Source organism: Balaenoptera acutorostrata, chromosome 17 (assembly GCF_949987535.1).
Source record: "Balaenoptera acutorostrata chromosome 17, mBalAcu1.1, whole genome shotgun sequence".
Taxonomy (NCBI): Eukaryota; Metazoa; Chordata; class Mammalia; order Artiodactyla; family Balaenopteridae; genus Balaenoptera; species Balaenoptera acutorostrata.
The window spans coordinates 57,886,301-57,896,692 of record NC_080080.1 but is presented as its reverse complement, the minus strand read 5'-3'; positions in this window follow the sequence as shown (position 1 = coordinate 57,896,692).

Sequence of the window (10,392 nt, the reverse complement as noted above, 5' to 3'; positions counted from 1 at the left end):
CTTTTGTATATATATAAAAAAAGGTAAGCTTTAGGCATCAGACCACTATGCTAATTTTCCTCTTGATATCTAAACTTCTTACCGGATAATTATGCATTAATTAGTAGTTTAGGGAAACTAGCAACTTCATATATAAGAAGTTACTCTCTGGGGTTAATAAAGATCATACAAGGCACAAGAAATGCAGTGAGGCTAAAGAAATCCCTGGTGTTCCATTAGAGTGGTTATCTATTATAATTCTCCCTAAGCTGTAAGCCCTGTGAAGGTGGATATTGCGTCTACTTTTTCCACCATTTTATTGTCAACACTTAAAAATAATGCTCACTATATGGCAAGGAATCAATAAATATTTGCAAAATAAGTGATCTCATGGAGCACCGGCAATGTATCAAGAACTGAGTTAGGTCCTGAGTAAGAAGAAGCCTCAGTACTGAAGGAGTTCACAATCTATAAAGAGCTATGGGAACACAGATGAGGAGCCATGGCCTTTGCTCAGGGATTATTGTGAAGAGGATTTGAAATTTAAGCTAGACCTGTACTCATAAGTGGGAGTTCCCCAGATAAAATTGGAGAGTGAGGAGAATATTCTAGACAAAGAGAATAAGATTACAAATGGCACAGAGGCTTGATAGTGCATTTGGGAAGCATAAGTGAAAAGGGTAGCCAGAGTGTAGGCTCTTTGTGAAGGTATGAGATCAATGAGGTTTGAAAGGGGGACATGTTTGGCAGACATGGCAAATGTGCCTGAGGGAGCAGAGGAGGGCCTGGATGAGAAGACAGTCGATGGGAAAGGATGGAGTGGATAAATGTGGGCAACAGTGTGGAGGCAGAGCTAACAGGATTTAACTACTAATTGAAGGATAGGAGGGCGGTAACTCCTTTACTCAAATTTTCTCTAAGAAGTGATACGCATACTCAGGTGACATTTACCAAGACAGTAAATGGGAGAGTAGAAACAGCTTCTGGGAAAATGATGAGTTCTGTTTAGAAGATGTTTATTAATGGTTCCAGCTTTGATAATTTCACAATGATGAACCGTGAGTAATTGGAATGGGAGTTCAGATCTCAGAAGAAATGTCAGTGCAAGGGACAAAGTTAAGAGTGATTTGCTTTAGAGATGATGGTTGAAACATTTGATGAAATCGCCAAGGTAGAGCATGCCAGATAAAGGACAAGAAGACTAAAGAGTGAGTCTTGGGAAATGTTTCTATTTAAGGGGGAATATAGAAAGGAGAATGAATGAAGGGCTAAAGAAGAAATTATCAGGAAATACACACCAGAGAGAAGTAGAAACCAATAGGGGGAAATTTCACAAGGGAGGAGGAATGTTGAAGAAGACTAATAACTTAGTAGAGTGCTTTTGGTATTTAAAACTTCATTGGTGGCTTTGGAAACTATAGTTAATTGGAGACTGTGGGATTCAAATTACAGGGAGTTAAGAAGCAACTATAAAGTGAGGGATGAAGGCATTGAGCATTTTGACTATTCTATGAAGATTTTAGCAATGAAAGGAAAGGAGGATCCATTGAGAGCTTGATGAGGTAGCAATATCAGAGAAGATTTCATTAAGATGATAGTGTAAGCTGTCTAGGAAAAATAATCATCAGAGAGGAAAGGATGGAAGATTCCAGAGAGAAAACTTTATTCATGGAACAATCCAGAAGAATGAAAGAAGGAAGTAGGGTCTACTACTTGGACCTTAAAATGATTAAATTCATTCTCTCACTGTTTTCAGATGATAGAAATTGAGTGTTCTCTGAGGTCCAGAAACAATAAAGCTTTTCTAGGGAATATGTATTAGGTTACAATGATAAAATAACTTTGCTGTTTTGAGGATTTGGGGCGGGGGTGTTGAAACCTTAGGATACATGGGGATACAAACTCAGTCTAGCTTGAACTGAGAAGTCAACGGCCAGGACTCTGCCCCGAGGGTTGGCACCTCTGCTTTGCTTACCTTTCATTAACCTTCACCATGGCCACTCCATTTCTTAGCCTAAGGAAAGTAATTATTTATAATACAGTCCATTCAACTTGGATCTGCAATAGAAGAAACCTAATTCCTGGTTATAACGTGGTTGTAAAAAAAAAAATTTGCTCATGTGTAATGGGCAGATTGTGGGCTGAGAGATTAAAAAATCCTGGACACATTTCTTCTGGGTCTGTGAACTGAGCTTGGAAGGTGATACTGGAACATAAATGAAAACTGTGATTGAGAAATTAACCATTGGACCAATAAGTGCACTCATATAGCTTGCAGGTGATGTTGAAGCACAGGATATTTTCCCCTCTCAACCTCCTTCCTAGGAAAAGAGAGTGAAGGGAAGTTGATGACATTTGTATTCAATTAATGTGCTGGGTTGTAGAGGGCTTGTGAACTCAAGACACTAGTAGCATTAACAATAACCAGATACCAGATAACGAATGGATTTGGACACTTATCTGATGGGCTGTTACAGGACCTTCACATTGGATTAGGCTTTGTGTTTCAGAGCAACCACTGGTTTCTCATGAAGTAGAGTGTATCTCATGAGGCTTCTCTAAGTGAAGTTCTTTGTAGAAAGTAATGACTTTCAGTAGTTAAAATACCTGATGAATATCAAAACCATCAGGCAGTAACTTGTACAAACAAAACTGGGGAGCCTAAGAAAGTACAAGTTTGTCCACTTCTAAGCCAAAGGGGGAGTTTCAGATTTATAAGAGTTAAACCCTTGGCTGTTTGAACAAGCTTGGCATTGCTTAAGTTGCTAAGTGAAGAATGTCCTGAAGGAGAAAAGGAAGGAAAGAGTGGTTTGCTAAGTAAAATATATTTAATTTTTTTTAAGTGGTCAGTATTTATGAAAATAACTGAAGGAAAAAAATCAGTAAGTAGAAAATCAACAAAGCAGGGTACTCAGGTGTTCTTATGGTTTTTTTTGCAGTATTCATTATACAGGGCTGGCCTCCAATTTCAAACTCTAGGAGGTATGGTTTCTTAGTTAACAGTGGGATGGGCCACACCCAAAGACTTTGGACCTGAAACTAGACCCTCATCTTTAAAGATGAACAGAACTGTTCAGGAAGAACTAAAGATCTAAGCTGAAAGACAAAAGAGGATATTAAGGCAGCAAGAGCACCCAGATATCTGAGGATTCTGTCCTCGTCATCTTTTTGTCCCTGGGATATGCGTAATTCTCAGTCCATATATGACACTGAAAAATGATTTTTTGACTAAATGAAAACCAGGTAATCAATGATCCTATGAACAGGGACACTACAATGATAGGAAAATTCAGGAATAGAAATGCTCAGAAACTCAGGACGTTGGAATTAGGGAAAATTCGGTTAGGAGACAGTGAAAGACAAACCTAGGTAGGAGTTCAGGGTGAGGACCCAAATCTTAAGAAAACAGGTGCTGATAGTGAAGGGAAGTTGCCAAAACAAGACCTAGGCCTAAGCAATAAGGCAGAAACCAATTCATCAGGCCTGCATAACTAAATCATGCATTCATTCAGCAATTGATTATTGAGTGCTTTTTCTGTAACAGGCACACTACTAGATGCCAGGAATAAAGCCAAAAGAGACAAAGGTTCCTGTTCTCATATAGCAGATAGTAAGAGGAGACAAGAAATAAAGAAAAAAAAGAAAGTAAAATACATATCAGGCTACATGATGTTAAATGTTTTAAAGAAAAATAAAGCAAGAAGGGGGGTAGGAACCATTGGAAGGGGTTGTGATTTTAAATAAGGTGGTCTGGGAAGATATCACTAAGGTTACAACTGGATAAAGACAAAGAAAAAAAGATGGATGGAGCAATTCCCACAAATATCTTGGGGAGGAGTAGCCCAGAGGAAGGAAGCAGAGCGAACAGCAAATGCAAAGTCTCTGAGGCTCTGAGACTAGAAAGGATCCGAAATTTTCTAGAAAGCAGGGAGGCTTGTGTGGTTTGAGGCAGCGATCAAGTGGCAAACTATCAATAGTAGGAGATGAGATCAGAGAGCTAAGGGGAGGGCCAAAATGGGGGCAGATCACGCAGGACTTTGCAGAATTGGACTAGAGGTGCTGAAATCTTGCTTCTCCAAGATCAGAACTGTTCAAGACCAAGGTCAGGTTGAACCTACCAGGATCCATCAAATAAAAGCACTTCTGTGAGGGGTGAAGAGGTTGAGAACCAGATAAGTCCTATCAGCTAATCCTCAGGGGAAAAAATTGCATAGGAAACAAAATGTGTCATTAGCCCCCCTTCCCCTTCTTCTGGGGTCCTCTCCTGCTACCCTCTGCCCAGTAGCCAAAGGAACACATTTTCTGTCCTATTTTCTGTAGAAAACTAAAGCATTCACCTTGCTGGCTTAATGTGGAGCTAAGGTTATTTAAATTATAATGAGGGCAGGCTAAGAAGTCCTCAGTATGTAACGGAACATAATGATGGAATGAGAAACATTGGAGCTGACAGGTTTGGGCAGGGATCTGGTTATCTTTAGCTGGTTCACTATTGGCAACTCCCTGTGTGAGTAGTAACTGACATCCAAATAAAGCTCCCAATTTTAGAGTCTTTCTCTCTCTTTATGTCTATGTGAGTATATGTGGATTATTATACACATATTTATAGTTAACTGTGTTTGTTGAAGTAAAATTCCAAGTGCGATTAAACTTTTAAAGAAAGATAATAAAAACAAAATGAAGTCTAAATTTAAGTGAAACATAAGTGATCTCCTATATTCTAATTCTGGGTTGTCCACCCTTTTCCCTCATCCATTTTGTAAACCAGTTTTCTGGCAAGATCTGACACCTACATAAGTGCTAGAGGAAGGGAACTTCTGGAACTGGACGGAGTTCAGTGGAGACATTTATAGACCAACTTTCATTTGCCTAAAGTGACTCAGTTTACTCAGTTTTAATTATTTCAAAATCCTCAGCACCGTCTCTTCTAGCTGGGGTGCATTCCTGGTTCTTTACATACATGATAGGCAGCAAAGGTGGGATAGATGACACATTCCTTTGTTTTTTCCCCGGGAAAACATTACCTCTTGAGTGGGGGGGAGTCAGAACTCTCTAGGAATTAAGTGATATCCTATTTCATATTCATTATAAGCCCAATCCAGGCTTCCACGAGTCTAAATTCAGTTGTTCAGCCACTGCTTAGCACAGCTAGTTTATCAAACAGGGTATTGTGCAGTCTAAATAGAAACAAAAAGCTTTTTGATTTGGGCAGTTCTCATGAGAGCTCATTGAATTTATTGTGATATTTCTCTTTACACAGAAAAGAACCAGATTAGTATCCGATAACAGATCAGCACATTTATAAATGCTGAATGCTGAGCTGTGGGCACCATGTGATTGGATACAGAATTTGTAATTAGTTTTGCTTTATCGTGTTTGCTGCAAGGACAGGGTGAGTTTACGAGGCACTGATCTCATCTGCAGGGGCCTGGGATAGCAGCCAGTCGCTGTGGGTGCACACCAGCCCCACACGGAGCTGGATGCAAGCAGCTCCCGAGAGGCTGTGCAGGCAGGTGTCAGCACTAAATGTGCAGATTCAGAGCAGAAGACGGGGGATGGAGGATGCGTGTGTCTTAGTGGGTTAATCTGTACTTGAGCTGACAGGTGTCCCTACCACCCCTGGGGCAAGATATCCATCCACATGTGGCACCACAGTTGAGGAGGAAAGGGGAGCCGTGGGAATTGCTCAGGAGGCAAGTGTCAAGGCAACTGACTCTGAATATTTGCCTGAATGATCAGACTGAAAACCAGGGAGACTTTTTTTTTTTTTAGATTTGAAAGCATTTAATGACACAGCATATATTTAACAGGTAGGGTAAAAGTTGAGAGGTTCAGGTCATACAACTGAGTAGTAAGCCTGAATGACCACCTCTCTGCTCAGGCCCAGCCTCTGGAGTTCATTCCTATCAATACCATTTTGATTGTGCAGTAAGATGAAAATTTGTCATTACAGTCTTTACAGTGACAGAGAAATTCACACTATGTATCAAACAGCAAGGTAATGAGGCAAATTATCAGCAACAGAAAGGTAATGAAGCAAATTATCAGCAACGCACAAGCAAGTAGTCATTAGGGTAACATTACTTTGTCCAGTAAATGTTTCTTTTCCACTTGTACACTTACTAATGATTTAAACTGTTTATTATACATCTGGTTTTATTATACTTTGTACTAGAATTATCTCAAATATACAATATAATGTATTTCAGGAAAAAAATTGAAATTACAGATTATTTAAAACAGTATCAGTTTTCTATTCCTTCTTGTATACCAACATTCTTAACTGTTGTCAGAGCTGATGCAGAAAAGTCACATCAAGAGGCAGTGTTAGTCACTCAGAGGCAAGAAGAGGTTCATTTTCCTGGAGGTGAGTTGTTAGACTGACAATAATTGTGGTTTGTATGCTGTAAAAACAATACAAAACAAGACATACACACAAACACTTTTTATTGAAGTATATACAGAAAAGTGCACATTTAATAAGGATACAGTGAGAGGAATATTTCCACACTGAGCTACTCATGTAACCACACCAAGAGACATTATCAGTATGTCCCTTTCCAGCATTACAATTCCCAACAGGACCACTATCCTAGGTTCTAATAATATCCATTAGTTTTAGTTGCTTTGACATTTAATGTAAATGGTATCATACAGTGTATCATCTTTTGTGCTTGGCTTCTTTCACTCAACATTATTTTTGTGAGCTACATCCATTTTGTTGCATGTTTGTTCTTGTTGCTGTAGAGTACTCTCTCATATGAATATATCTCAATTTTTATATCCATTTAGGGATATAAGGGACACTTGGGCAGGTTTTTTTTTTTTCTTATTAACCTCCCTTAACCTTTATTAGCACCCCTCACTCCCACTCTGCTCCTCCAGAACAAGACGTTTCCTTTGGGCACTTTATAATCTGTATTTTTAATAGAGCTTTCATGAACATTCTAGTACATTCTTTGGGTGACTACATGTATGTGTTTCTGTTGGGTATATACCTAGAAATGGAATTACTAAGTCATAATAAAGTGCATGTTCAGCTTTGATAGATGCTGCCAGTTTCTAAAGTGTTATACCAACTTTCGTCTGTTTTTCTTAACTGTGAGTGGTACAAAAATTTCCACTTAGCTCTTGTCTGAAGTACTTCCTTTCTTCCTTCTTGTCTTAAAGTGCCTGTGTTTTGGGTAACAGCAAGGCTTTCTGCCAAGTCCCAATAAGTAGAGGTTGTAGAATAAAAGAAAGGAGGAAATTAGGGAATAGGTCTCAGAATTTAAAAATTACCTGAGATTGTCGTATGACTCAGGTCCTAAGTCTCTTTAGCTCTTATTCTCTATCCAAGTACCAGCTCCTATTTAACTCTATGACCCACTCAAGAACTTGACCCTGATTCTCACTTTCCCCAAAGCTCCCAACCACCTCAGACTCCTGCACCAAGTCATAGAAAATGGATCTTTGGGCCCCTTGTGCATTGGGAGTTGGTTCTGTAGTATCTGAAGTTTGGCCTTCTTGTCATATTTTCTCAAGGAAATAGTGTTAGGTGACTGGGTTGAATTCTACAGCTGGGATAGTAACATAATGGTTGATAAGCCTTTTAGGGCTGTCTGTAATCTATCCTGCATGTATCACATTACACCCATAGGAAAAGCAGTTTTAACAACTGATTATTTTTTTTTAAGTGTTGGGAATCCAGATGGATAATAAATTGGGAAACCCTTGTATTTATATATCAAACCTCAGTGTTCTTAATTTATAATAATTAGAAGCCATAAATAAATTAATGGACTGCTGAAGGCTGTCTTCCTAATGAGAGCCAATTGTATAAAAAGCTGAGTTATCAGATGTGAGAACACATTCTGTGAGCATTTGGAAAAGAAGGCAATATCTCTGTGCTTGACCCTAGGATATATGACTAAGATCAGCACCTGAGCTGGTCTCTGATTACACATATTCATCTATTAGCCTTCTGCCATTAATCTCATTTCTCACAGAGAAGGGAGTTTCAACTGTAGGGTTTTCAACTGTTTTTCTGGAGAAAGCAGTCCTTTATGACATTAAACAATGCATACCTTCCCACAGCTTAGAGTCCCTTGCTGAATATGGGGAAACGTGCACATGCCAGTTTTACTTGATGAACCCCACAGTACTGAAGAGACCACAACTACACTGTTTATTTTATTAAAATCTCCACTACTGTAGCTCCTATTGCATTTACCCTAATGTTGAAAATTAAAATTATATAACTCAGTTAACTGCTGATCTCCAACTGTTAAAAAACAAAACAAAACAAAACAAAAACCTAGATAAAGCTAGTCAGTTGTGTCTAAGTTGGATAGACCCATAACCACTTCTGACTCATTGGAGAAAACTGCTGACTGAGAGTTTGTGCATGCTTGGGAATGAATGCTTGAAATAATATAATTGTATGTTTACATTTTACTTGTGATGTCCAGTATTAGCTCTAATTATACTATTCTATTACTTTGAATTAAAAGATACCTTCTGGGGGAGGATTCTGGGGAGATGATGAAGTAAGAAGCATCAGGAATCCATGTCCCCAACCAGACAACAATAGCACTGGCAGAATATGTCAGATGTAACTATTGGGGAACTCTGCACTCTATTGAAGGCTTAGCTTGGCAGCAGTCACCCATCCCCCAACTCCCAGGTGTGGCAGGCAGCTGTACATGTGTTCCTGAAGCAGCTTGTGTGTAGTTTTGGGGAGCCAGAGTGGGAAATAAGACCCTCTCCTTCAAATACAGAAGATCAGTGATCTGATCACTGATTGCTGCTTCTGATCTTAGAGGTAGAGTCACAGAAGCAGGCAACAGTGTTGTTGCATCTCCTCCCATTGTTTCAAGACCCTTCCCCTCAGTCTGAATTGACTTCTAGGGGATTTAAGGGGCTAACACCTTCCCTCCCCACTTTCATTTTTCTCTTTTCCCCTATTAGGATCCAGATGTTAAAGACATTCAAAAGCAGCTGCATATACAGAGGAAATTAGAAAGTCACCGCCCATGCCCTGGGAAAGGCATAGGCTCAGAAAAGACATGAAAAGACCTTAAGTTTACACCTCAGGCTAATCCTTGGCACAGAGACACACTACAGCAACCAAAATAAAACAACAACAACAAACAACAGATCTTGAGGGAAGGGGGAAAATTTGATCTCCAGAATTACCAGATTATTAGATTCAAATGTTTCATTTTCAACAAAAAATCACAAAGCATACAAAGAAACAAGAAAGTATGTCTCATTCAAAGGAAAAAATAAAGCAACAGAAACTGTCCTTGAGAAAGACCTGATGGGAGATTTACTAGATAAAGAACTGTCTGAAAGATGCTAAAAGAACTAAAGGAAGACATGGAGGATGTAAAGAAAAATGATGTATAACAAAAGGGAAATATCAATAAAGAGACGAAAAACCTAAGAAGAATCCCAAAAGAAATTCTGTAGCTGAAAAGTACAATAACTGAAATGAAAAAAATTCATTAGAGGAATTCATAGACAAATTTGAGCTGGCTATTAAAGAGTCAGCAAACTTGAAGACAGGACAACAGAAATTATCAAGTCTGAAGAATTGAAAGAAAATGATCAAAGAAAAGTGAACAGAGCCTATAGAACACCATCAGGTAGACCAACATATGCATTTGGGAGTCCCAGAAAGAAAAGAGAGTGAAAGAGGCAGAGAGAATATTTGAAGAAATAATGGCTAAAATTTCTTAAATTTGATACAATACATTAATATGAACATCTGAGAATCTCAACAAACTCCAAGTAAGATGAACTCAAAGAGACCTACAGCAAAACACATTATAACCAAAGTGTCAAAACCAAAGACAAATAGAGAAACTTAAAAGCAGCGAGAGAGAAGTGACTCTTCACATACAAGAGATCCTTGATAAGATAATCAGCAGATTTCTCATCGGAAACGTTGGAAGCCAAAAGACAATGGACTGATATATTTATAGTGCTAAAAGGGACAAAAAAAGCCAACAAGAATCATATATCTGGCAAAACTGTGCTTTGAAAATGAGAGAGCAGTCAAGACCTTCCTAGATAAGCAAAAGCCAAGGAGTTGGTTACCACTAGATCTGAACTGCAAGAAATGCTCAAGGGAGTCCTACAGTGTGAAATGAAAGGATGCTGGACTGTAACTTGAACTTGTATAAAGAAATAAAGATTGAAGTAAAAGTAAACACATGGGCAGTTATGGAATCTGGTATCATTGTAACTTTGGTTTGTAACTCCACATTTTGCTTCTTACATAATTTAACAGACTCATGCATTAAAAAGCAATTAGTTTATGTTTTTGGACACACTATATAAAGATGTAATTTTGTGACATCAACAACTGTAGGGCTGGGGATGGAGCTAAAAGGAGCAGAGTTTTTGTATTGTATTGAAGTTATGGTAGTA